The sequence below is a fragment of the Centruroides sculpturatus genome, unplaced genomic scaffold, assembly GCF_000671375.1.
Source record: "Centruroides sculpturatus isolate CEXI.00-Female unplaced genomic scaffold, Cexi_2.0 scaffold59, whole genome shotgun sequence".
Lineage (NCBI taxonomy): Eukaryota > Metazoa > Arthropoda > Arachnida > Scorpiones > Buthidae > Centruroides > Centruroides sculpturatus.
In genome coordinates, this window is record NW_019384301.1 from 728,012 (window position 1) to 753,874 (window position 25,863).

Sequence of the window (25,863 nt, forward strand, 5' to 3'; positions counted from 1 at the left end):
AGTTTGTAAGTAAGGACTAATTAATTGTTATTTATAAATGGGAACAGACGGTTGAACTTTAGTAACATTCTTAATGCCACATAACTTAAAAGTAAGACTTGGCGGGATGATTTGCTGTTATTAATAGGTCTATTCAGTTGTTATTTTTTGCATTTTTAATTTTATCGCCAATATTTTGGATATTTCGGTGGCACTTAGGTTTAAGGTATAGATATATAAGATAAAAATACATTTACTTAAAAACAATTACAACTTTTTAAAATACTTTNTAATTCGTTATATCAAACTAACTTGCTAAAATAAGTATCCTACAGTACTTAGAATGATATAAATAATCATTTATAATAAACTACAGTACTTTTGTTTTTTATGAAGTATATACATAGGTCATTACATTTAACAAAAAGAAAAAAATAGGAAATGTAATATCGCAGAAATGATAAAAGTATCAAAATGTATACAGTACAAGCTTACTTTTATCTACATTTACATCCGTTTAAACATTATGAAATAAAAGTTAACAAATTCTTTTCAAAATAATTGACTAAATATTTTTAAATATTAAAAATTTTCATAATTAATTAAACTAGAAAATATTGATTTAAATTTACGCTTATTTTTGTTCAATAAAAACATTTAATAATTAAGTTATATAAGCTGTGTTTAACTCTACATATGAATGTATTAGTTTCATTACATTAATTAATAGAGAATTTAATATAATAGCTAACTTAGATAATACTTTTAGCATTTAATACGCTGGAGTTGAATGCATTAGTTATTAGCACCTGCCGATATTTGTCACATTGCACATGCAATGCCGAAGTAATTAAACAGATATTTAATGACCTTCTGTATCAGAGATAAGGGCAAAAAATTAACGATATATTTTTAAATATGTTTACATCGAATAAATAGAAATCCGCGAAGTACATTTTCCGTGACTAAAGTATGCATATCTGATTCATTTTACATGCTAAAATACGTACAGTACAATACAAAAAAAAAAAAAATTTAAATAGAATCTGTATCCTATTTATTAAGACAAATGATGCTGGTATATTTTATGTCTTATTTTTAGTTTAATTTTTACTCTAATAGCTCTCTTCTGCTAAGAAATTGGTATATAAATTTAATAGTCACAAGAAACATTAAAGAATTTTTTTTCCTCAGGAGTATCTACTATCATAATTTTTATGTACTACTGTTATAATTTCTTGATTTTATATTCTTGTCCGATATTAATCTAAATACATACAGATGTTTGAATTGGCATAAATTTCAGGTTTATTTAGCTATTTTCTCTTACGGTAATACTTCTAATTACAGTGTTCACTGGAAAAAATAGGCCTGTTATTTTCATAAACAGTAGTCTATGTTCAAAATTTATACATTTCTAAATAATTTAAGCGACTGTCTCTATAAAAATTGAAGCCAGCATCATTTTAATTCTTTATTACTAGCATAGAATATGAAATTTGAATTATTCTCATCGTTCAATAAAAGGATATGTCAGTTGATTGATAAATGATCAGTTATTAAGTCATTCATGAGTTAAAGCTTTAGGAATTTTTCTTTAGATAAACATCAGTTTTGATTGCAGAACATTAATGGTCTGTAATCAATATTCGCAATATTAAGTATTTTTGATATTTATTTTTAAATTTTTAATGAATTTGACATTTTCAAATTCTTCGGTATTGTTTTAGGCCTATATTAATCAAATATTGGATCTTACATTTGTTATGATAGATTTAATAAATCTATTGACATATAATTTATTATTAGGACAGAGCAAACAGTAAATAATTATATATAAAATGATTGTAAGATCTGTCTTGATTATCTTATAGATAGAGGAGGAAACCGATTCTTAAATACCAACAATAATAGTGTTTAAGAGTTATTGATATCTGAAAGCATCATAAAATTAATTTAATGCAATATATTTTGTTTCCAGTTTGTAAGTAAGGACTAATTAATTGTTATTTATAAATGGGAACAGACGGTTGAACTTTAGTAACATTCTTAATGCCACATAACTTAAAAGTAAGACTTGGCGGGATGATTTGCTGTTATTAATAGGTCTATTCAGTTGTTATTTTTTGCATTTTTAATTTTATCGCCAATATTTTGGATATTTCGGTGGCACTTAGGTTTAAGGTATAGATATATAAGATAAAAATACATTTACTTAAAAACAATTACAACTTTTTAAAATACTTTAAAAATAAATTTTTGTTCTTGTTGAATAAATTGAAATAATTAATTCTATCAGAATTTTTTTATACCAAATACGTAAAAATTTTTGACCGAAACATTACAGTATAAAAAAATTATCTTTATAAGGTTAGTTTTTTTATTGCGAAGAAGTAAATAACTTTAGAAAAATGCTAAATTAATTTCACAGATTTCATTTCAAATTCATTTCACATTCAAATTCGTATAGCAGCATCATTGACCTCATAAATTGTACAGTATGTCTTTCTGTAACATCCTTAATATAGCTGCTATCGCATTACGAGATATAAAATGTTATAAAGTTAGTTTATGATCATAAAGATATAATAGCAAAAGTTCAGTTTATGATTCACTTCTGTAAAATTATTTGTAGTTTACGATTTTACAGGTAGAATATGGTTCGAAGGTAGATTAAAAGGTCGATCGAACTTCAGGTTAGGAGATCAATTTTGTAGTGTTATTTACATCCTTTGACATTTACTGTACAGTATTTTATTGCCTACGCATGTACATAAAGCTAATAGATCCATCCTGATTTGGACCGTGTGATATTATCAGTTGTCACATGTGACCTTTATTTAAAAAAAAATCTTGTATTTTCCCATGGGTAATTGAATTAATGAGCTTGCCTCTGTGGCTCCATCTGATGAGGATATATCCAAAGTTATGTGATATCTCACTCACATCAGGATATATTTTCTTTCAGAGCAAATAATACAAAAATTGCTTTAAGAAAAAAAATAATACTAAATGCATCAATTGTTCCTACGGCCTGTATCCAATATCCTTATTAAAATGTTACATTTTATTTGTGCGTAAGGATCACGTATATCGTTTATGAAATAATGATGAGTGAATAATGTAAATTTAATATTATAAATACTCTTATAAATGCTGCAATTTGTTTTAGAATAATGATATCCTAGTTTTGCCAAACAATATTGTTGCCAGAAAGTCACAAACGATTCTTAATATATATATGTTTATTTCCAATACATCTCTAATATTTTCGTTTAATAGTTAAAAGATATTTCAATAAAAAGTAGAAAAAAAGAGTCTCTATCTAAAGTAACCATGTAACTGCAGTAACCCACATTACTCTCTCATTATGTCCACAAAAGTTATGACCTCCTGTACAAATGTCATGAAACTCTACACAGAAAATTGGCTGGCTGAATCCTAAGGGAAAATAAAATGAAATATGCCAATCAAACTTTTCCAAAATAAGGCAGCAATAAGATGAAAAATGCATTTTAGCTTAGTGACGTCATTTTCGGGAAGAGGAAGAGCAGGCGGATGAAAAAAACAGTTTTATATAGTAAATAAAATAAATTGCTTTAAAAATAAAATCAAAAAGACACTAAAGAAAACACATTTTAGACATAATTGCAAAAGAAATGTCATATCCCGAGAGAAGTTGTTGCATCTAGCGCAAGCATGCAGTAGGAAAAATAGGGAATATGTGTAAGGAATTTTTATGCGTCAAAGAATCTTCTCTTCGAATTAATATATATTTATGGTATAAATGGTAGTTTGCTTTGAGCATTTGCTTTAAAAATATCATTAGAAAAAACTATTTAGGGCACTTGTATTTTTTTTTTTAGTTACCAGAAATGACGCCATTAAACGGTACACACATTTTTCACTTTACTAATACTTTATTTCACAAAAAAATTTATTTTCTCTTCTAATTCAACTGGTCAATTTTCTATATGGAGTTTCATAATAATTTGTATTTTTCCTCTTTTTTTGTAATATCAAGTTGATAAAAAATTCTAATTTTTTAAAGAAAATAAAATATAATTCAGTTAAAAAGTTTGCGGTAAAAAGTATTTATATCAATAACTTTCAAATTAACATTATAACGTATTTTATTAACAGAGACATCTAAAAATATAAAAAAAAATTAGAGACATTTTATGCTATTTTTGTATATCTATATATTTTATAATTAAATATTTATTATGAATTAAACAATTATTCTAGTCAATTCAATTAAAATTTAAGCATAAAACGATAATAAATTATAAAATGAATATTATAAATATTTTTATTAATTAATAAAAGCTAAAAGTAAAGAGTTTTATAAAATATAATTTATTTAATTTATTTTTTTAAACACGTTATTAAATGACGCATATGAAATAAACGTAGTTTTCCCTCTTTAAAACCGAACAAATTAGAAAAAAGGGTCTGAAAATAAAAAAAAGATGGAATTTTTTTTGGACGAAACTTTTTTGAAAGTTTTCTCTGTTAAACCGAGACAAGTTAATTTGGTTTCCTAATTCGTCACCTAGCGGATTTTTCTCGAACTAGCACGAAATGGAGGAAAGAAGTTGGCGAGGTGAGTTCATCCATTCGACAAATAGTATTCAGGTGTCATAAAATTCGAAATATTAATCATTACTCGTATCAATTGCAAACGCTTTTATCATTAACTTACATTCGATTTAAATAATCGTTTGCCAATTACTAACTGTGTCTTTCTTATTATAATTTAAAAAACGTATTGTGTTTTTTAAATACTACCTTTATTATTATTATTATTATTATTGTATGATTTTTATTTTAAAAACATTATTATTAAAATTAATATTTTTCGATGTCGACACGTAACGTGCTCGTCGACGTTTCATCGGGAAAAAGATAATTTTTTCGAAATGATATTAATCAATTTCATGAAATTGATTATTTATTTAAATTTTGAATGAAACGTGACTTTAATTCATTCTAAAATAATATAAAAGAAGAGCTGTGTGGAATTTTTAAGATATTAAGAATAGTTTCTCTTTAAATTCTTTAGTTTACTGCATTTAAATATTGTTTGTTTGTTTTTTTTTCTTTTTTTGTTTGTTTGTATTGCTTCTAAAAATACATTCTAAAGTAAGAAACGAGAAGAAAAAAAAGTAGCTTTACTTCAACAGGTGCATTTTTCTAAATTATTTGCTTTAATGAAATTAATCTTAAATAAGTATTTTTTTAAAGAAAATTTTCTAATTTCTACTTGACATTATTTATTTATTAAAATTTTTGTTAATGTTGTTTGGATATTGTTTTAGATAAATATCAACTAAATTGAAATGAATTATTTTAAAAACTTTAAATTAATTAAAGTAAAACTACAAATTGTCTTTCATTCTTATGGTGTTGTATTATTTATATATTTTTAATTCATAAATAAAATTATGTAAGATTTTATCTTTAGTTTTAGCAATTAAATAAAAGAATTTATAAATATTTTAAAAATTATTGTTGTTTATAAATACTTATTGGGTTATTGTATTTTTTTAAGCCGTAAAGCAGTTTTTAGTAAATATTTTTGTTGTTATATTTTAAAAAAAATTATTACTGATTTATGGCTAAAATCACTTCTACTAAAATAATTACTTTTATTTACTGTAGTTTATTTTTCTTGGATAAATATTATTTATAAGATCTGTTTTTAAAAAAATTGAATTGGAGTATTTACAATCAAAAACAAATCTACAAATTTTGAATTTTATGATCTTCACAAATTTTATCAGTTTATTTAATGAATTGATAAAAGAATTTTTATGTAATGTATTTAATATATTTGAAAGTTCCGTTACTTAAATTTTTTCATGTTATTTGGAAAATTTCATCTAAAAATTTCATGTTATGAAATTTTTAGATGAAATTTTTATACTGTTATATAATTAATTATATAAAGTAACTGTCTTCATTATTTTGGATTTATCTTTGATAGCTGAAGCTTAGTAAAAATTCAAAACATTGTTAACTTATGATTAATTCATTCTATATTTACATTTATCTGATATACTTATTTCATTCTTTTATAAATATAAATAGTAATTACCATTATTGAAAGTTTCTTCAGATGTTGCTCGTAGTAATGCAGTATGGTGGAAATTGCCCGTGAAAAAAAATTGATTAAGAAAACTTTAATTTCACTCTGCTTTCATTCTTATATCAAGTTAGAAAAAATGTCTTGCAAACAGTTTTGCAATGATAATGCTAATTAAGTAAAACTCTTGTGTTAATTGTTTGTTGTAGAAAAATCTTTTGTCGTAACAATGTCTTATTGTAATGGACTAGGATCTCAAACAAGAAATATATTACAAAAAACAAGATAAAGATTCATCAGATTTAGTGTATAATGAATGTTTATATATAAAGCTGTTAGATTTTACCTACTTTTCTTACAATGCACCTGACTTAACTGTCCATCTACTTATTTGTTTTTATCTTTTTTATCCTGTCATATTTTGATGGAATTGGACAAATTAATTTTTCACATTTAATAATCTTTCAAATAAATCACTTAACAAATAAAAATTATTGAGTAATATCATGACATGAGAAAATATATTTTTTTTTAATTGTTAAAACATCAGATATTTATTAACAGTTGAGCAATATAATTACAAAAATTATTGTTTCATAAATAATTGGAGAGTATTTACAAACTTTTATTTTTTAATGACAAAATAAAATGAGAATTATTTTTCAAAAGTAATTATTGATCTAATTTAAATTGGATCTCTTTGCATTCTCTAAAACATGTACATTCCAGTGGATGAAAGCTACTTTATCAAACTTTTGCTATCATACTTAAAAGGAAACAAATAGCAAATTTTTTTATTTTATTAAGAAAATTAATTGATGTAAAAAAATGAATTAACTTGTCATGTGAATTGAATCATTTTAAATAGAAACTTAAAATTAGTAATATTGTGTTGTTAAATAAAAAAAATCATTAGTCATTTTTCTAACAAAAACCATAATTTCTAATTTTTTTACTGATTATGAGAACATTCAAAGTAATTTCAGATAAGTCAGATAAAATGCTAACATGGAAGAGCATCAGTAATCTAGTAATTGTATCTAGATAAATAATAATGGATCTGTGGGAGTGAATCTCATAATCATTACAGTTTACTTGTTTGCTATGGCAAAGCATGAAAATGAAATAGTTAACATGCTAAATGTAAAAAATTCAAAAATATTGCATTATTAAATAAGTTTCAAAATTTTAATAATTTTTCTAAATTATATTATATAGTATGATTCATAGAGTGTTAACAGAAACTGCTCTATATCCTGTAATACTTCCTTCTCAAAAGTTTTTATGCTAAATTTTATTGATACTAAAATATTAGTTTAATTCTGTTTGGGATTTTTTTTCTGTGGTGTTTACTAAAAATGAACAAAGCTGAATTATCAAATAAGTTTTAACTTTTGCTTACCTGTATTAAATTTTATGACACAAATGTCTGTTAGACATCAAAGACACCCAATGATTTCATTTTATTGAAAACAAAAATGATTTTATAATAATGTAACTATTCACCTATAAAATATATGTAAAATAATCTATTATCATTAAAGTCAAAAGTATTAGTAAAAAGTTTTTTAATACATATATACTGCCATATATACCTTTATAACCTTTTGTCATTTTTGTAAATAACCCACACATTCTAGACACAAAGTAACCAAATGTATAGGGTCAAATCCCAAAATCTGGTCAATGTTTGAAATGACTGGTCATTTCTAGTTTTGGTTAGTTAACTTGGCCAAAATCTGAAAAATCATACACCTAGGCATTTAGAGTCTCACCTGAAAAGTTTACTATCTGCAAAAAAATGTTGGCCAGAGTAAGAAGTTTTCTTTCTTTATGAAAGAATATCTTTAATTTCAAATTTCTCAAAACATAAAATCAAAGCTTATAAATGAAAACTTATTTAAAATTTCCTCAATTGTAATTGAGAAGTGTGTCAAATTTATTAACTATTGTTACAAGTTTATACAATTGTTAATAAAAGATGATGTGGCAGTTATTAAACAACACTGTCACAGAATGAGAGTGATTTTTTTTCCTTTTACTTTCATTAGACATAATTTAGAATTGGAATTTAATTCATAACAAAGAAATTATTCCAATGAGATTCTTAAGAAGCAGTTTAGTAATACATACAGTATACAAAAAAATTAATAACCAATCAATAAATACTATATCTTCAAGCATCAAAAAAGTACTCACAAAATCTGTATCTGATGAATGAAAAAATAACCTTTATCTTCATACCAGCAAATAATTTCAATGAATATACAAATGAATACATTGACATGATGCAGACCTAGCTTAATAGGTCAAAAATGTTTCTACATTTATTGAAATTATTGCTGGTGGGAAGATAAGATTCTTTTTGTTACCTTTCAGCACTTTCCCAGCACACTTATATATATTTTTTATTTTTCAGCTTCTTTTATGTCTTCTTAGGTCTATCAGGAATTTGCTATTCAACTGTTCTAATTCAGAATGCCTGCAGGTGTGATCACATGGACTACTCAGTGATGCCACTAAGTTGTGTCCATTCATATCCTCATTGAGAATCATGTATTTTTGAAAGTATGCTTTTACATTGGTATTAATCATGCATGTCTATGGCAGAGATCTGCATCTCTCTGCCATAAGTGGCTGCCACTTAGTGACATTGAGCTTTTCACATCAACCACAGAATGATGTCACTTACAAGGAGATGGCCAGACATTTACTTCTCTGATTTGAATGAAACTTGGTGAGCATGTAGTCTTAAACACAAATGGTTCCTTGTCCAAATAATGGGACCCATTTCTCAAGCATTTCTGAAAAATGAGCTCTGAAAACTGAGTGTTTAGCTTATAAGTTTAGAAGTTTTACCTATTAGAATGGAGTAACCGAGTGTATAAGGTTCTAGATGCATGCTGGAACTACATGATATAGATTCGATTCTTTGTGACTTTGGTTTTTTTTTAATGTTTATTATATTACCAGTATCATTAGCATTATTATTACTATTCTTATTACTCATGTTTAAAGCTTATAAAAAGACATTAAAAATCGTGATGTCTGTTTAGTGAAAACAAAGTTTCTATAGATTTAACTCTTTTATGTCATTAAATAAAATTTTTTCATATTTATTTTCATATATGTGGTATTGTTTTATTTGAAGTGTAACAAACATGAGTGCAGGAGAGAATTGTCCATAACATTAATAATTAAAAGAAAACCTTTTAATTAAAAGACATTAATAATAAAAAGAAAATCAGACTTGTCTTTTTTCATCCGTGCACAGTAATGTCTGGAGCTTATTTGCTTGTGATGTCATAGTATATAACCACAAGCGAAAATGTCTGAAAATAAATATTAAGAAATAATAATTTTATTTATAGACATGCAAGAGTTAAATTTGCAGAAACTTTGTTTTCATAATCAGGAAATGACGTCATAATTTTTAATCTCATTTTATAAGCTTTAAATATGAGGAATAAGAATAATAATAATAATAATGCTAACGATACAGTATAATAAGAAAATAACTATGTTACAACACAATATGACTTCTAACTTTAACACTGCGATGAGTAATAATAATCCACATTAAAAATAACAGGCACACCACTGCCTTGTCAGCCTATGTTACTGACCCGGAAATTTGGGCGGACTTCCAAAACACCAGACTAATCAGACAGGCATTTCGTATTGATCACATCCAGCACCTGGAGGCCTGGGAGATCTTTAAAGCCAACATTGGGGGCACCTGCATCAACTTTTAAAGATGGAGAGCCGATCGAGGAGGCGTGGAGATACTTATTCGAAGAATTCAAACTGGGACAAGTGGAGGGGTGAAACACGATACGTGCATTATTTACATTTCGGACATCACCGTTCCAACAGTCAGGAGGAGACACCGCTTAGTCAGCACGTGAAGACCTTGGTGGAGGTCGAAAATGTTAGTGCACATTGTAATGGACACAACACTGTTATATAAAGGTTTTTGTAGATTGTTAACTATGTTACATATTTAAAAAAAAGGTCACAAAGGATTGAAACTGTATCATGTAGCTTCAGCATCTAGAACCTTGTCCACTCGGCTACTGCCAACTAGAAGTTCTACCTAGGATCTAGACTTATAAGCTAAACACTCAATTTTAAGAACCCATTTTTTGGAAATATTTGAGAAGTGGGTCCTATTATTTGGACAAGGAACTATTTGTGTTTAGGGTTGCATGCTCGTCAAATTTCATTTGAATCGGAGATGCAAATGCCTGGTTGTCTTCTTGTTTGTATCATGTCTGAGTCTCTGGTACACGTGACAGTAGCACAACAGAGTAGCCTGTCTGAAGTGACCTAATAATGTTAGAATGAACAATGTTATTGAAGTTTTTATTGAAATTTAAATTAAAAATTTTTCTAATTATCAATTTATCATTATCAATTTACTCTATACAGGAACTACTTGTATAATGCAGAACACATTATACAAGTAGTTCCTGTATAGAGTAAATTTTTAATTTGAAATATACCAAATGAATTGTCAGATTATAAATTAGACTATAACAAGGATAATTTAGTGATTAGATATAAAGCAATTTGGCCCTACGTAGGCAGTTAGGCTGCCATCTAATGATAAATTGATAATTAGAAAAAATTTAAATTTAGAATGTTTTGAAAGAAAAGATCAGCCTGGTGCAGGACTCTAACCTGCAATTCCTGCTTACCATGCAGATTCATTTGTAGTCATGCTATCCATACCCCATTTGATCTTTGCTTATAGAGTATTAATTATTTTACAAATTTTAGATATAACCATATTAGTCAGAGAATTTGAAATATTGTAATGTTCAACTGATTTATATTTTTATAAGCCTTTGTTAAAAGGAAATTATTGTATAAACAAGCAGAAGTAATGTACAAATGTGTTTGCATTTCTCTGAGCTTTCAGCAGTACAAATACATTTCAAATACTTTACAATTATTGTTGTTGAATTTTCTTTATAAACATAAAACTGGTTCTATGGGGTGGAAAATAGACGCTAAAGATTACAAACATGATCCAAAAAGAATAATAATTGCTAAATTATTTTCTTAAAATCTCACTAATATAATTTTTATTCAGAGGCTGTAAATGCTTATTCAGGAAACCAAAAGTATTTCATTTTGGAAATATTTTTGACTACTTGGGTCAACTACAACCACAAAATATTTGTAAATTGTAATAACTTCTGATGGAACATCATATAAAACCAAATTAAAAGACATTGTTAATTTAAAACAACTGTACTTGAGAGGATGACAAACAACCATTAAAGTACAAAGGAGCTTACAATTAAAATTAAATGAAATATTTTTGATTTCTTGAATAAGCAGTTATAACTTCTAAATTATCATGATAACAAGTTTTAAAGACTGATCATTTTTATTCATTATACTTTTACTTTTTCAAATAACAAACCTGTATCCAGTTAACAACACACAGATTATTTAATGACAATACAAACAAACTTACTCAAAATACCCAAACTCCAACAGTAACATGTGATATTAGCAACAGAACTAACATTTTCAGAGTTCTTAGGCCTCCATCTTCAGATTCTGCAGTCATTCAAATGTAGAAGAAATTCATCATATGTCTTAAAAAAAATTTGTTTTACGTTCGAATGACTGCAGAACCTGAAGATGGAGACATAAAAACTCCAAAAAGTTCTGATGCTAATGTTACATGTTACTTCTGGAGTTTGGGTATTTTAAGTAAGTCTATTGTTTCTCCAGTTAATAGAGGTTATTTATATAATGCAAACAAACTTGCTCTGTTTGCATTTGCCATTTTAAACTTGTACAACGTCCTCTATAGTTTATTGGAATTGCCAATAAAAAAAATTTACACTTACTATAACTATTGAAGGATAGTTATCAACAGTTTCTTTATCATCTAGTTTTGACTCTATGTTACATACATAGAAAAAATATTGAAACAGTCAAATGCTATTTCAATAAAAAGGTCATTTTATTTTTGATATAAAGTGTTTTTTGTCTAAATAAAAGCAATGGGATAGATTATTTTATAAATTTTAAAAAATTAAAAAGTTCAAAAGATACTTAAAGATCTCTTTTAAACTAGCGAGTTAAAAATTNTTAATTAATAGAGAATTTAATATAATAGCTAACTTAGATAATACTTTTAGCATTTAATACGCTGGAGTTGAATGCACTAGTTATTAGCACCTGCCGATATTTGTCACATTGCACATGCAATGCCGAAGTAATTAAACAGATATTTAATGACCTTCTGTATCAGAGATAAGGGCAAAAAATTAACGATATATTTTTAAATATGTTTACATCGAATAAATAGAAATCCGCGAAGTACATTTTCCGTGACTAAAGTATGCATATCTGATTCATTTTACATGCTAAAATACGTACAATACAAAAAAAAAAAATTTAAATAGAATCTGTATCCTATTTATTAAGACAAATGATGCTGGTATATTTTATGTCTTATTTTTAGTTTAATTTTTACTCTAATAGCTCTCTTCTGCTAAGAAATTGGTATATAAATTTAATAGTCACAAGAAACATTAAAGAATTTTTTTCCTCAGGAGTATCTACTATCATAATTTTTATGTACTACTGTTATAATTTCTTGATTTTATATTCTTGTCCGATATTAATCTAAATACATACAGATGTTTGAATTGGCATAAATTTCAGGTTTATTTAGCTATTTTCTCTTACGGTAATACTTCTAATTACAGTGTTCACTGGAAAAAATAGGCCTGTTATTTTCATAAACAGTAGTCTATGTTCAAAATTTATACATTTCTAAATAATTTAAGCGACTGTCTCTATAAAAATTGAAGCCAGCATCATTTTAATTCTTTATTACTAGCATAGAATATGAAATTTGAATTATTCTCATCGTTCAATAAAAGGATATGTCAGTTGATTGATAAATGATCAGTTATTAAGTCATTCATGAGTTAAAGCTTTAGGAATTTTTCTTTAGATAAACATCAGTTTTGATTGCAGAACATTAATGGTCTGTAATCAATATTCGCAATATTAAGTATTTTTGATATTTATTTTTAAATTTTTAATGAATTTGACATTTTCAAATTCTTCGGTATTGTTTTAGGCCTATATTAATCAAATATTGGATCTTACATTTGTTATGATAGATTTAATAAATCTATTGACATATAATTTATTATTAGGACAGAGCAAACAGTAAATAATTATATATAAAATGATTGTAAGATCTGTCTTGATTATCTTATAGATAGAGGAGGAAACCGATTCTTAAATACCAACAATAATAGTGTTTAAGAGTTATTGATATCTGAAAGCATCATAAAATTAATTTAATGCAATATATTTTGTTTCCAGTTTGTAAGTAAGGACTAATTAATTGTTATTTATAAATGGGAACAGACGGTTGAACTTTAGTAACATTCTTAATGCCACATAACTTAAAAGTAAGACTTGGCGGGATGATTTGCTGTTATTAATAGGTCTATTCAGTTGTTATTTTTTGCATTTTTAATTTTATCGCCAATATTTTGGATATTTCGGTGGCACTTAGGTTTAAGGTATAGATATATAAGATAAAAATACATTTACTTAAAAACAATTACAACTTTTTAAAATACTTTAAAAATAAATTTTTGTTCTTGTTGAATAAATTGAAATAATTAATTCTATCAGAATTTTTTTATACCAAATACGTAAAAATTTTTGACCGAAACATTACAGTATAAAAAAATTATCTTTATAAGGTTAGTTTTTTTATTGCGAAGAAGTAAATAACTTTAGAAAAATGCTAAATTAATTTCACAGATTTCATTTCAAATTCATTTCACATTCAAATTCGTATAGCAGCATCATTGACCTCATAAATTGTACAGTACGTCTTTCTGTAACATCCTTAATATAGCTGCTATCGCATTACGAGATATAAAATGTTATAAAGTTAGTTTATGATCATAAAGATATAATAGCAAAAGTTCAGTTTATGATTCACTTCTGTAAAATTATTTGTAGTTTACGATTTTACAGGTAGAATATGGTTCGAAGGTAGATTAAAAGGTCGATCGAACTTCAGGTTAGGAGATCAATTTTGTAGTGTTATTTACATCCTTTGACATTTACTGTACAGTATTTTATTGCCTACGCATGTACATAAAGCTAATAGATCCATCCTGATTTGGACCGTGTGATATTATCAGTTGTCACATGTGACCTTTATTTAAAAAAAAATCTTGTATTTTCCCATGGGTAATTGAATTAATGAGCTTGCCTCTGTGGCTCCATCTGATGAGGATATATCCAAAGTTATGTGATATCTCACTCACATCAGGATATATTTTCTTTCAGAGCAAATAATACAAAAATTGCTTTAAGAAAAAAAATAATACTAAATGCATCAATTGTTCCTACGGCCTGTATCCAATATCCTTATTAAAATGTTACATTTTATTTGTGCGTAAGGATCACGTATATCGTTTATGAAATAATGATGAGTGAATAATGTAAATTTAATATTATAAATACTCTTATAAATGCTGCAATTTGTTTTAGAATAATGATATCCTAGTTTTGCCAAACAATATTGTTGCCAGAAAGTCACAAACGATTCTTAATATATATGTTTATTTCCAATACATCTCTAATATTTTCGTTTAATAGTTAAAAGATATTTCAATAAAAAGTAGAAAAAAAGAGTCTCTATCTAAAGTAACCATGTAACTGCAGTAACCTACATTACTCTCTCATTATGTCCACAAAAGTTATGACCTCCTGTACAAATGTCATGAAACTCTACACAGAAAATTGGCTGGCTGAATCCTAAGGGAAAATAAAATGAAATATGCCAATCAAACTTTTCCAAAATAAGGCAGCAATAAGATGAAAAATGCATTTTAGTTTAGTGACGTCATTTTCGGGAAGAGGAAGAGCAGGCGGATGAAAAAAAACAGTTTTATATAGTAAATAAAATAAATTGCTTTAAAAATAAAATCAAAAAGACACTAAAGAAAACACATTTTAGACATAATTGCAAAAGAAATGTCATATCCCGAGAGAAGTTGTTGCATCTAGCGCAAGCATGCAGTAGGAAAAATAGGGAATATGTGTAAGGAATTTTTATGCATCAAAGAATCTTCTCTTCGAATTAATATATATTTATGGTATAAATGGTAGTTTGCTTTGAGCATTTGCTTTAAAAATATCATTAGAAAAAACTATTTAGGGCACTTGTATTTTTTTTTTTAGTTACCAGAAATGACGCCATTAAACGGTACACACATTTTTCACTTTACTAATACTTTATTTCACAAAAAAATTTATTTTCTCTTCTAATTCAACTGGTCAATTTTCTATATGGAGTTTCATAATAATTTGTATTTTTCCTCTTTTTTTGTAATATCAAGTTGATAAAAAATTCTAATTTTTTAAAGAAAATAAAATATAATTCAGTTAAAAAGTTTGCGGTAAAAAGTATTTATATCAATAACTTTCAAATTAACATTATAACGTATTTTATTAACAGAGACATNAAGTTCCGTTACTTAAATTTTTTCATGTTATTTGGAAAATTTCATCTAAAAATTTCATGTTATGAAATTTTTAGATGAAATTTTTATACTGTTATATAATTAATTATATAAAGTAACTGTCTTCATTATTTTGGATTTATCTTTGATAGCTGAAGCTTAGTAAAAATTCAAAACATTGTTAACTTATGATTAATTCATTCTATATTTACATTTATCTGATATACTTATTTCATTCTTTTATAAATATAAATAGTAATTACCATTATTGAAAGTTTCTTCAGATGTTGCTCGTAGTAATGCAGTATGGTGGAAATTGCCCGTGAAAAAAAATTGATTAAGAAAACTTTAATTTCACTCTGCTTTCATTCTTATATCAAGTTAGAAAAAATGTCTTGCAAACAGTTTTGCAATGATAATGCTAATTAAGTAAAACTCTTGTGTTAATTGTTTGTTGTAGAAAAATCTTTTGTCGTAACAATGTCTTATTGTAATGGACTAGGATCTCAAACAAGAAATATATTACAAAAAACAAGATAAAGATTCATCAGATTTAGTGTATAATGAATGTTTATATATAAAGCTGTTAGATTTTACCTACTTTTCTTACAATGCACCTGACTTAACTGTCCATCTACTTATTTGTTTTTATCTTTTTTATCCTGTCATATTTTGATGGAATTGGACAAATTAATTTTTCACATTTAATAATCTTTCAAATAAATCACTTAACAAATAAAAATTATTGAGTAATATCATGACATGAGAAAATATATTTTTTTTTAATTGTTAAAACATCAGATATTTATTAACAGTTGAGCAATATAATTACAAAAATTATTGTTTCATAAATAATTGGAGAGTATTTACAAACTTTTATTTTTTAATGACAAAATAAAATGAGAATTATTTTTCAAAAGTAATTATTGATCTAATTTAAATTGGATCTCTTTGCATTCTCTAAAACATGTACATTCCAGTGGATGAAAGCTACTTTATCAAACTTTTGCTATCATACTTAAAAGGAAACAAATAGCAAATTTTTTTATTTTATTAAGAAAATTAATTGATGTAAAAAAATGAATTAACTTGTCATGTGAATTGAATCATTTTAAATAGAAACTTAAAATTAGTAATATTGTGTTGTTAAATAAAAAAAATCATTAGTCATTTTTCTAACAAAAACCATAATTTCTAATTTTTTTACTGATTATGAGAACATTCAAAGTAATTTCAGATAAGTCAGATAAAATGCTAACATGGAAGAGCATCAGTAATCTAGTAATTGTATCTAGATAAATAATAATGGATCTGTGGGAGTGAATCTCATAATCATTACAGTTTACTTGTTTGCTATGGCAAAGCATGAAAATGAAATAGTTAACATGCTAAATGTAAAAAATTCAAAAATATTGCATTATTAAATAAGTTTCAAAATTTTAATAATTTTTCTAAATTATATTATATAGTATGATTCATAGAGTGTTAACAGAAACTGCTCTATATCCTGTAATACTTCCTTCTCAAAAGTTTTTATGCTAAATTTTATTGATACTAAAATATTAGTTTAATTCTGTTTGGGATTTTTTTTCTGTGGTGTTTACTAAAAATGAACAAAGCTGAATTATCAAATAAGTTTTAACTTTTGCTTACCTGTATTAAATTTTATGACACAAATGTCTGTTAGACATCAAAGACACCCAATGATTTCATTTTATTGAAAACAAAAATGATTTTATAATAATGTAACTATTCACCTATAAAATATATGTAAAATAATCTATTATCATTAAAGTCAAAAGTATTAGTAAAAAGTTTTTTAATACATATATACTGCCATATATACCTTTATAACCTTTTGTCATTTTTGTAAATAACCCACACATTCTAGACACAAAGTAACCAAATGTATAGGGTCAAATCCCAAAATCTGGTCAATGTTTGAAATGACTGGTCATTTCTAGTTTTGGTTAGTTAACTTGGCCAAAATCTGAAAAATCATACACCTAGGCATTTAGAGTCTCACCTGAAAAGTTTACTATCTGCAAAAAAATGTTGGCCAGAGTAAGAAGTTTTCTTTCTTTATGAAAGAATATCTTTAATTTCAAATTTCTCAAAACATAAAATCAAAGCTTATAAATGAAAACTTATTTAAAATTTCCTCAATTGTAATTGAGAAGTGTGTCAAATTTATTAACTATTGTTACAAGTTTATATAATTGTTAATAAAAGATGATGTGGCAGTTATTAAACAACACTGTCACAGAATGAGAGTGATTTTTTTTCCTTTTACTTTCATTAGACATAATTTAGAATTGGAATTTAATTCATAACAAAGAAATTATTCCAATGAGATTCTTAAGAAGCAGTTTAGTAATACATACAGTATACAAAAAAATTAATAACCAATCAATAAATACTATATCTTCAAGCATCAAAAAAGTACTCACAAAATCTGTATCTGATGAATGAAAAAATAACCTTTATCTTCATACCAGCAAATAATTTCAATGAATATACAAATGAATACATTGACATGATGCAGACCTAGCTTAATAGGTCAAAAATGTTTCTACATTTATTGAAATTATTGCTGGTGGGAAGATAAGATTCTTTTTGTTACCTTTCAGCACTTTCCCAGCACACTTATATATATTTTTTATTTTTCAGCTTCTTTTATGTCTTCTTAGGTCTATCAGGAATTTGCTATTCAACTGTTCTAATTCAGAATGCCTGCAGGTGTGATCACATGGACTACTCAGTGATGCCACTAAGTTGTGTCCATTCATATCCTCATTGAGAATCATGTATTTTTGAAAGTATGCTTTTACATTGGTATTAATCATGCATGTCTATGGCAGAGATCTGCATCTCTCTGCCATAAGTGGCTGCCACTTAGTGACATTGAGCTTTTCACATCAACCACAGAATGATGTCACTTACAAGGAGATGGCCAGACATTTACTTCTCTGATTTGAATGAAACTTGGTGAGCATGTAGTCTTAAACACAAATGGTTCCTTGTCCAAATAATGGGACCCATTTCTCAAGCATTTCTGAAAAATGAGCTCTGAAAACTGAGTGTTTAGCTTATAAGTTTAGAAGTTTTACCTATTAGAATGGAGTAACCGAGTGTATAAGGTTCTAGATGCATGCTGGAACTACATGATATAGATTCGATTCTTTGTGACTTTGGTTTTTTTTTAATGTTTATTATATTACCAGTATCATTAGCATTATTATTACTATTCTTATTACTCATGTTTAAAGCTTATAAAAAGACATTAAAAATCGTGATGTCTGTTTAGTGAAAACAAAGTTTCTATAGATTTAACTCTTTTATGTCATTAAATAAAATTTTTTCATATTTATTTTCATATATGTGGTATTGTTTTATTTGAAGTGTAACAAACATGAGTGCAGGAGAGAATTGTCCATAACATTAATAATTAAAAGAAAACCTTTTAATTAAAAGACATTAATAATAAAAAGAAAATCAGACTTGTCTTTTTTCATCCGTGCACAGTAATGTCTGGAGCTTATTTGCTTGTGATGTCATAGTATATAACCACAAGCGAAAATGTCTGAAAATAAATATTAAGAAATAATAATTTTATTTATAGACATGCAAGAGTTAAATTTGCAGAAACTTTGTTTTCATAATCAGGAAATGACGTCATAATTTTTAATCTCATTTTATAAGCTTTAAATATGAGGAATAAGAATAATAATAATAATAATGCTAACGATACAGTATAATAAGAAAATAACTATGTTACAACACAATATGACTTCTAACTTTAACACTGCGATGAGTAATAATAATCCACATTAAAAATAACAGGCACACCACTGCCTTGTCAGCCTATGTTACTGACCCGGAAATTTGGGCGGACTTCCAAAACACCAGACTAATCAGACAGGCATTTCGTATTGATCACATCCAGCACCTGGAGGCCTGGGAGATCTTTAAAGCCAACATTGGGGGCACCTGCATCAACTTTTAAAGATGGAGAGCCGATCGAGGAGGCGTGGAGATACTTATTCGAAGAATTCAAACTGGGACAAGTGGAGGGGTGAAACACGATACGTGCATTATTTACATTTCGGACATCACCGTTCCAACAGTCAGGAGGAGACACCGCTTAGTCAGCACGTGAAGACCTTGGTGGAGGTCGAAAATGTTAGTGCACATTGTAATGGACACAACACTGTTATATAAAGGTTTTTGTAGATTGTTAACTATGTTACATATTTAAAAAAAAGGTCACAAAGGATTGAAACTGTATCATGTAGCTTCAGCATCTAGAACCTTGTCCACTCGGCTACTGCCAACTAGAAGTTCTACCTAGGATCTAGACTTATAAGCTAAACACTCAATTTTAAGAACCCATTTTTTGGAAATATTTGAGAAGTGGGTCCTATTATTTGGACAAGGAACTATTTGTGTTTAGGGTTGCATGCTCGTCAAATTTCATTTGAATCGGAGATGCAAATGCCTGGTTGTCTTCTTGTTTGTATCATGTCTGAGTCTCTGGTACACGTGACAGTAGCACAACAGAGTAGCCTGTCTGAAGTGACCTAATAATGTTAGAATGAACAATGTTATTGAAGTTTTTATTGAAATTTAAATTAAAAATTTTTCTAATTATCAATTTATCATTATCAATTTACTCTATACAGGAACTACTTGTATAATGCAGAACGCATTATACAAGTAGTTCCTGTATAGAGTAAATTTTTAATTTGAAATATACCAAATGAATTGTCAGATTATAAATTAGACTATAACAAGGATAATTTAGTGATTAGATATAAAGCAATTTGGCCCTACGTAGGCAGTTAGGCTGCCATCTAATGATAAATTGATAATTAGAAAAAATTTAAATTTAGAATGTTTTGAAAGAAAAGATCAGCCTGGTGCAGGACTCTAACCTGCAATTCCTGCTTACCATGCAGATTCATTTGTAGTCATGCTATCCATACCCCATTTGATCTTTGCTTATAGAGTATTAATTATTTTACAAATTTTAGATATAACCATATTAGTCAGAGAATTTGAAATATTGTAATGTTCAACTGATTTATATTTTTATAAGCCTTTGTTAAAAGGAAATTATTGTATAAACAAGCAGAAGTAATGTACAAATGTGTTTGCATTTCTCTGAGCTTTCAGCAGTACAAATACATTTCAAATACTTTACAATTATTGTTGTTGAATTTTCTTTATAAACATAAAACTGGTTCTATGGGGTGGAAAATAGACGCTAAAGATTACAAACATGATCCAAAAAGAATAATAATTGCTAAATTATTTTCTTAAAATCTCACTAATATAATTTTTATTCAGAGGCTGTAAATGCTTATTCAGGAAACCAAAAGTATTTCATTTTGGAAATATTTTTGACTACTTGGGTCAACTACAACCACAAAATATTTGTAAATTGTAATAACTTCTGATGGAACATCATATAAAACCAAATTAAAAGACATTGTTAATTTAAAACAACTGTACTTGAGAGGATGACAAACAACCATTAAAGTACAAAGGAGCTTACAATTAAAATTAAATGAAATATTTTTGATTTCTTGAATAAGCAGTTACAACTTCTAAATTATCATGATAACAAGTTTTAAAGACTGATCATTTTTATTCATTATACTTTTACTTTTTCAAATAACAAACCTGTATCCAGTTAACAACACACAGATTATTTAATGACAATACAAACAAACTTACTCAAAATACCCAAACTCCAACAGTAACATGTGATATTAGCAACAGAACTAACATTTTCAGAGTTCTTAGGCCTCCATCTTCAGATTCTGCAGTCATTCAAATGTAGAAGAAATTCATCATATGTCTTAAAAAAAATTTGTTTTACGTTCGAATGACTGCAGAACCTGAAGATGGAGACATAAAAACTCCAAAAAGTTCTGATGCTAATGTTACATGTTACTTCTGGAGTTTGGGTATTTTAAGTAAGTCTATTGTTTCTCCAGTTAATAGAGGTTATTTATATAATGCAAACAAACTTGCTCTGTTTGCATTTGCCATTTTAAACTTGTACAACGTCCTCTATAGTTTATTGGAATTGACAATAAAAAAAATTTACACTTACTATAACTATTGAAGGATAGTTATCAACAGTTTCTTTATCATCTAGTTTTGACTCTATGTTACATACATAGAAAAAATATTGAAACAGTCAAATGCTATTTCAATAAAAAGGTCATTTTATTTTTGATATAAAGTGTTTTTTGTCTAAATAAAAGCAATGGGATAGATTATTTTATAAATTTTAAAAAATTAAAAAGTTCAAAAGATACTTAAAGATCTCTTTTAAACTAGCGAGTTAAAAATTACTCAGTTTTTTCCAATTTTGAAGAAACTAAAAAACACTCAAGTGGAAAGAATTGAAGTCAATCACTTCTTACTTTATTAAACTTTTTCACCATATGCATCTTATTTCGTTTAACATTATCTGTGCTCTTATATTTGATTAGCCTATCCCAGCATGCATCTATGTTGACTACCATATTCAAATTAATAGTATTTGCATAACTTTTAATACAATAGTGTTCCACAATGCGTCTTACAAATAAATTTTCTATTTTATACAATATTTTTATGTTATTACAATTAATAGTACAAGTGTTATTACTACAATGTTGATACCAAGAAGATTCTATTCTTTTTATTCGTATTGCTGCTTCGTGCTCTTTCAGTCTTATTCAGAGTTTTCTTCCTGTCTCTCCAATGTAAACCTTCTTATCTGTGCATGTGCATTGAAGTTTATAAATGACTCCGGCCACATTCAAAGGATTCTTCTGAATTGTAGAATTTCCTTTGTTTATTAAATAAATACTTTTACTAAATCTATTACTTTGTTTTCCTATCAGACTCATTGGATGGTTACCTAAGAAATATTTATATTTTTCATACAGTTTTTTAATATAAGGAATTTTAATAAATACATTATCAATTCTTCTATTTTTAACATTATATCTATTAGTAATATAAAGATCATGCCATTTATATATAAGTTGCCATGGATAGTCGTTTAACAAATATTTCTTAAAAACTTCTTTAACCTCAATATCTATATATTTTTGTAAAGATGTTCTATTATATATTTTCTGCAATTCCATAAGAAATACATTTCATTTAATTTTTTCTGGACAGTATGTCTGTAGTTAATTACCTTATTGATATTACATGTCTTTTCATACTTACGAAACAATAAGTTTTCTTTCTGTCTCGTTATTATGACATCCAAGTATTTCATTTCATTATGTATCTCTTCTTTGTAAGTAAATTTGATATTTTTGTTCAAAGTATTCGCATAACTCTCAATGTTCTGTGCTGTAGTAATATCAGAATCATATAAAATTAATATGTCATCTACATATCTTGCATAGAAGACAATACCTTTGAATTGGAAGATTTTTTCATCAATTGAGATCATACAAATTTCAGTCAACTTCGGGCCCACCACTGATCCCATTGCTATTCCATCTGTCTGACAATAGTACTCTGTTGAAACTGCAAAATAGTTATTTTTAAAGGTAAAACTTATAAAGTCCACAATGTGATCTGGTAAATTAAATCTGCTTAAATTTTCTATAATAAAATCCAGATGTATTGAAGGGTACATCAACTTCACATCTAAACTAACCAATCTGAAAGAATCTTTAATTTGGCCATATAATAGTCTTGAAATTAATTGATCAGTATTTTTAATACTATATTTGGAATATGGTATACATTTTAAATAATCTTTAATATAATGTTCTAAATTATACATTACAGTACAGTAATACCTTGACTTATGCTACCCCGACTTACATGAACTCAGAGTTATGCAATTTTCAAAACTCGTCGATTCGTCTTTTGTTTGAGCGCAATGCAACTCTTGATTACTCACTCCCCCCACACTATTGTTCTGCTTACATGTTCAGACGTGTCGCACGGAATCAACACATAGCTACAATTTATTTTGTGTTATTTATTTCTGTGTTTGTTATATCTACGGAGACTCGAGAGACTCTTTGTTGTGATTTCTTGTAACCGTGAACGAATCAAAAGACGAGATAAGATTTACAAGAACATTTATTAGCTTACATACATTTGACTTGGATTTTACACAAACTGGGAAACCGACTTACGCGGTTATCGCTTGGTCCCACCTATCGTGTAAGTTTGGTGTATTACTGTATATCTAAAATCAACCAATGGTCTATAACAGTGTTCTGCAAGCTTTTTCTATTCGCGGCACACCCATGACTCAACATGTCTCAACACGGCACACCAAAATGTTATTCCCCTCAAAAGTGTATGATATGATACTGTTAATAGAATTACATAATGCCACTAACCTATTATTATTAAACAGACATCAAAACCGTGAGCAAATTTATTTTACATTTAATTTCTTAAAATACATAAAATGTATGGTTTGTAATAAAGAATAAACGACATTATCTTATTTCATAAGTGCTGCGGCACTTATGAGATAACACTTGAAATACGAGCATAAGAAGCACAGCAATTGTGATAAAAATATATAAATAAAGCTTGAAATTAATAGAATATGTAAAAGTTCATGTCACACCTTACACCTTGTGATGGCACACTGGTCTATAATGTCTACCTACTTTATGAGTTTTAAGTCTGATACTGAGTTGAGGGGTTCATACATTATTAAAATTTACTATTTTCTTATATTCTTGAATCAAAAGTTCTTGTTTATGTATTTTTATCAACTTACTTAGTTTCTTCTTGATTTCTTCTAAAGGATTGCTAGGTAATAATTCGTATTCCTTTGTAGAAACTATTCGTTCTTTCTCTGATTGTAAATCTGAGTTATTTATTATTATAAGGGCATGAGACTTATCTGCTTTAATGATGGATATGTTTTTACCTTTAAAATGTTTAATTAATTGATTTCATTTTATTATTGAGAGTAATTGCTTTTTTATCTATTATATAATCCTTGCACACACCTTTTCCTTTATATTTCTGAAGATCTCTACTAAGATTCATTTGTAATTGTTTTCTTTCCTCCTGTGTTCCTGGAATTCTTTGAATGGCATTCTCCATTTCTGCTAATACTTCAATTAATTTTGAATAGATGGGTAAATTCATGTTGTATCCATACAACAATAACTGTGAATAATCCTGTGGTATATCTATACAGTAATACCCCAAACATATGCGATAGGTGGGACTGAGTGATAACAGCGTAAGTCAAATTCGCGTAAGTTGGGGTATAATTTCGCAATTTGTGTAAAATCCAAGTCGGATGTATGTAAGCTAATAAATGTTCTCGTTAATCTTATATCGTCTTTTGATTCATTCACGGTTACAAGAAATCACCACATAGAGTCTCTCAAGTCTCCATAGATATAACAAACACAGAAATAAATAACACAAAATAAATTGTAGCTATGTCTCGATTCCGCGTGACATGTCTGAACATGTAAGCTGAACAATAGTGTGAAGGGAGTGAGTAATCAAGAGTTTCGTGGCACTCAAACAAAAAACGAATCGACGAGATTCGAAAATCGCGTAACTCCAGGTTCGCGTAAGTCGGGGTAGCGTAAGTAAAGGTAATACTGTATTTGTTAAATTTATAATCAATTTATTTAGCTGTACAGGTAGCCCTTGGTTTATGCCGCAGTTCCGTTCCTACAAAAGCTGGCACAAATCGAATTGGCGTAAAACAAACCCATATATACACTGAGGTATAGGGTTAGGTTCCACATAAGTGAAAAATACACAAATAATTTTGTTTATTAATACAATATAATACAAAGTACAAATAAATTTTATTTTTAAAATGTATTTTATCATAAAATAAAGTTAAATGTTTTTATTAAAAATTTTAGTTTCCGATCTCTTACATTTTTCAGAAAAAGTATCCATCTTTAATTGTTTACATTTTTGTTTTCTTTCATTGAGAATTTCGGAATATGGTCGAATGGATGCAACGATGCTCCTTTTTACATTCGCACTTCGCTCCCAATCATTGTCTAACTCACAAAGTTCAACCTCAAACTTTCCATAGTTGAAAGGATACGTTAACCGGACGTAGAGCTACGGACGAGCGGAGACACTGATTGGTCGACCACCGGTTGCCGTAGCGCATATGTAAGGTCAGTTTGAGCGGGAAAATTAAGGAGAGATAGATATCGTCTGGCCAACGAGAAGTAGATTTGTCTTATTAATGATAGTTTGTGATCACCGGAAGTGCTACTGCAT

General features: G+C 27.4%; 1 protein-coding gene across 7 annotated transcripts in view; it reads left to right on the forward strand.

Annotated features, from left to right (window-relative positions):
• The window catches only part of LOC111641025 (HMG box transcription factor BBX-like), a 134,854-nt gene that overhangs the window by 48,997 nt on the left and 59,994 nt on the right, over window positions 1-25,863 (forward strand). The window contains exon 1 of one of the 7 annotated variants that reach the window (XM_023387380.1): window positions 4,402-4,585. The exons of the other annotated variants lie outside the window; for them this stretch is intronic. The gene's annotated coding sequence lies outside the window, so the exon portion shown is untranslated. Of the gene's footprint in view, window positions 1-4,401; window positions 4,586-25,863 lie in introns of those variants that run through there. 7 annotated transcript variants of the gene reach the window in all.